This window comes from Abramis brama (genome assembly GCF_963993115.1).
Source record: "Abramis brama genome assembly, chromosome: 7".
Taxonomy (NCBI): Eukaryota; Metazoa; Chordata; class Actinopteri; order Cypriniformes; family Leuciscidae; genus Abramis; species Abramis brama.
In genome coordinates, this window is record NC_139969.1 from 5,252,846 (window position 1) to 5,257,297 (window position 4,452).

General features: G+C 38.8%; 1 long non-coding RNA gene across 1 annotated transcript; it reads left to right on the forward strand.

The window, feature by feature from the left end:
- The first annotated feature begins 608 nt into the window (after window positions 1-608).
- On the forward strand, window positions 609-945 carry LOC311087187. Its single transcript, XR_014607181.1, has 2 exons — window positions 609-662; window positions 747-945. It is a non-coding gene; the product is annotated as an uncharacterized lncRNA (long non-coding RNA).
- Window positions 946-4,452: the final 3,507 nt, after the last annotated feature.

Consider the following 4,452-nt stretch of genomic DNA (forward strand, 5'->3'; position numbering starts at 1 on the left):
TCTAAAGTAGTGGTTTGAGAAAACTTGTTTATAACATGTTATATAAGCTGTAAACCACACACACACACACAAATATGTATATTTGTGTGTGTGTGTGTGGTTTAGGTATGTTATGGGGACAAAGTGTACCCGAAAATACCAGACATTTTTTATCTTGTGGGGACATTTTTTTTTTGGACCCCATGAGTAAAACAGCTTATAAATCATACTAAATTATGTTTTTTGACAATGTAAAAATGCAGAAGGTTTTCTTAGATGTGTAGGATTGTTTTGGGTTAGGAGATAGAATATACAGTTTGTACAGTATAAAAATCATTATGTCTATGAAAACCCCCCATAAAACATGGAAACCCATGTGTGTGTTCGTTCTCCAAATGTCCCCTCAAAGATAGAAAATTGTGTCAAATTTTGACATTGTATCAAGTTTTCTGTGATGGGTTAAGTTCCTATTGGCTCACTGAAGAGTTAAAGGCCACTGTCGGAGTGACCTCTCTCCTCTCTCTTCTCTGCGTCTTCTGGTTGCTGTTCGAGTGTGAAATCAAGACGTGTAACTTCCTCAACCATTAGAGAGTCAAACTAAAATTGCAAGTTCATCGTTAATAACTCAGGATCCCTAGGACGTAACCTACAGTACTATTGTTGATGCTCCTGTGAGTGAAGAAGTAAGTTTTACAGAAATATATTATTTCATGTGCAGTATTAATTGTACCACTGGCAGCATATTGAAAATGATCTCGCACTTCCAGAAGCCTCCAGCAGGTGGAACAATATATACAGCACTGTGGCTCCACACTAACAGCAACATTGAGGATAACACAGGAACAGAAGGCTTTTTTTTAGGCTTGCTTTACATGATTTAAATTATGAACATCTAACAGATCCACAGATATAAACACATTAAGTTAACTTTACGTTTGCTTGATCCCCCTCATTCCCCTGTTTTTTTTTTTTTTAAAGGACCAAATGAACAGATGCAAGGTTTCAAGAAAAAAGCGCTATACAGACTGTAAATAAATCTATTTGGCGAGTTCATAACTAGCCTTCTTTGTCTCTTGAAATGGGATGTCTTTTTTAACAGTGTTATATATTTTGTACTTTTTTACACGTCAAAACGTGTTCAATTTGCTTAAATGCAAAAGAATTTAAAATCTGGCATGAACAAGAAAGTAATTGTTCAGAGATCTGAACTTATTGTTTTAAGAGAAAAATATCTAATTTGAGAATTGAGCCAAAGCGACTGATACGAGACTCTCTTTGTTTCCCTCCTCTGGTTTACACGGGTTAACAAATGATAAGATCCACGAGAGGTGTCATTAATCACTGACACCAACAGTGAGAATAGCACAGGAACAGAATAGGACTATCACAAGAGTAGTTTTTTCAGGCTTGCTTTACATGAACATCTAACAGATCAACTTTATGTTTGCTTGATCCCCCTCCCTGCCCCATTTTTTCAAAAGGACTTTTTTAACAGTATTTATATATTTGTGTGTGTATCCTTTCTTCACTTTTAAAAAAATACTTTTGTATAGTATTCTGTTTCCATTTGCATTTTTACAAACATGCACATTTTAAAATAAAAAAAATAAAAGTATTTTGTAGTTCAAAAAATATTTTGACTCCTTTCCTCTGTGGACTTTTGTGTGTGTGTGTGTGTGTGTGTGTGTGTGTGTGTGTGTGTGTGTGTGTGTGTGTGTGTGTGTGTGTGTGTGTGTGTGTGTGTGTGTGTGTGTGTGTGTGAGAAAATACCAGACATTTTTTTATCTTGTGGGGACATTTTTTTTGGACCCCATGAGTAAAACCGCTTATAAATCATACTAAATTATGTTATTTGACAATGTAAAAATGCAGAAGGTTTTCTGTGATGGGTTAAGTTCCTATTGGCTCACTGAAGAGTTAAAGGCCACTGTCGGAGTGACCTCTCTCCTCTCTCTTCTCTGCGTCTTCTGGTTGCTGTTCGAGTGTGAACTCACCCGGCCTCAGAGCTCACACACCACATCCAGGCCTCAACACATCAAGACGTGTAACTTCCTCAACCATTAGAGAGTCTGTTTATTCTGAGACTGCATCCAGACACTTGTTCAAGGGATACTTCACCCAAAAATGAAAATTCTGTGATCATTTACTCTTCCTCAAGTTGTTCCAAACCTGTATGACTTTCTTTCTTCTCCTGAACACAAAAGAAGATATTTTGAAGAAAGTCGGTAACCAAATGTCTGATGGACCCCATTGACTTCCATAGTAGGAAAAAAAACACCATTAAATTATGGAGTAATTGAAAATTATTTTGGTTAAATAAGCCTATTTGTGGAAATAAATATGTAATATTTGAGTTACATAAAAGCTTATTATTTGTTTTCTTCCTAATTGTCCTTGAAATAGTGGTCAAGAGCCCCTCCACCCCCCAACACAAAAATGGTTTGGCCACTAATCAAAATTTGATGATGTCATTTGATTTGAAGTTCAGTTCAGTTCAAAATGTCCGGTCAGCTCAAGTCCGGTGCTCAGAAAAGGAAAGAAAAGAGGAGAAGAAAATAGAGCCCTGGGAGATTTTCTAAACAAATATTTAAAAAAAGGTGGTGACGGTGAAGCTGTAACTAGTAAAGTCAACGTAGAGCAAGGTAAGAAACAGCGCAGCCAACGTTTACGAGAGTTGTCAGGGGTTTTCCTGCATTTAATTTTTTTTAAGCAATTTTTTTTTTTGTCCTGCCAAAGCCTTATTTGATCGGTGAGTTATGTAGAATAGAATGAATGACTGCTGCGCTTGACAGGGCGATAACGAGCAGAGAGAGCCCCGGCCGCCCGCGCGCACTCTCACGTCTTCAAACAACACGAGCGCTGTCTTGCGCTCTCTCCCACGCGCATATTAATCAGTCAATTGACACGATAGTAAAAGGTCGGAAGACCGCAGTTTCACGTGGAGCATTTGGAGTTTTTTTATCTTGAATTAACGCGGGGTGTGAATTGTGCAAAAAACCCATTGCCTCATCTTTTCCAAAAAGCGTTCCGCCCATTCAGCTGACATAAACCACAATTTCAGTAAACGAAAAAACCTATCCAGTGATGAAATGTTTTCTGTGTTGACACAAATCTTGTGCAATGTCCTAAACACCCGAGATAATCACACAATGCGTGCCATATACGCAAACGAATGACTCCTTTGAACCATTCACTTTAATGAATGGTTAAAACAACTGATCTGTCCAACACTGAATTGGTGTATAAAAAAATCGGTCACACTTTACAATAATGTTTCATTTATTAAAGGTGCTCTAAGCGATGTCTAAGCGTTTTTTAGGCCATTTTTTTTTGTCACATACAGCAAACATCTCCTCACCATCCGCTAGCTGCCTGTCCCCTGAACACACTGTAAAAAAAAAAAAAAAAAACGCAGTCTCTGTAGACAGCCCAGGCTCCACAAACGGCAAGAAAAACCAACTGGGCTCACCTGCACCACAAAACATAACAAACTGCTCCAGCCAATAACCGACAAGAAGGATCTAGGGTGGGGTTTGGGGGGTTAGTGCGCGGATGAGGAGGAGGGAGGGTCCAGCTAGCCTCCATTTTGTTTGACAATACTTTAAACGTCAACTAGAAGTGACGTCACCCAACATCACTTAGAGCACCTTTAAACTATAGTTAATTACATTAGTTAACATACTATTAATAAACTGCACTTCTACAGCATTGTTAATTTTCATTTTAATATTTAAGCTATTAATAGCCTACATTATTGAAATCAAAAGTTGTATTTGTTAACATAGTTAATGCAGAGGAGAGGAAGAGCAAGGGAAAAGGAGGGTTCGGCCATTCAAAAGAATTCATTCATTCTTTTGAATGGCCGTCAACAGAGACATCAGTTATTTTGTCTGCCCATATACTGTATGTATCTCACTGTATCTGCATGTGGTGAACAGTGCCGGTGGAGCTGAGGTCAGTCTCTGTGTGAATGTGTTGCTTCTTTACTGACTCGTGTGTTTTTGTGGTTGGTTTCTGTCCAAAGGCCACAGTGCAGATTCACACTCACACATTATTATTTTACTTGCACACTCACTACAGGAACCAATGTAGCTGTAACGGTCACCAGCTGGAGTGCCCTTGAGAGCCACCAGAGGGCACTCCACATAAGACTATCACTCACAAACTACATTTCCCATAACTCACTGCCCGGACTCATTATCACTGATCACATTCACCTGTACCTCATTCACTGATTGCATTCACCTGTGTCTCATCCTGTTAGTCTGTCTATTTATACCATGTTCATTCATTCACTCACCGCGAAGTCTTGTTAAGTGTTACACTGCATTTCTGAGCGTTTCCCTGGTTTTCTTGTTTCTTGGTTTTTGATATCTTGCCCTGTTCCCTGGATTACTCTCTTGCCTCTGGTCCCTGGATTACTCTCTTGCCTCTGGTCCCTGCCTGTTTTGTTTGTTTTGTTTGTTTCTTTGT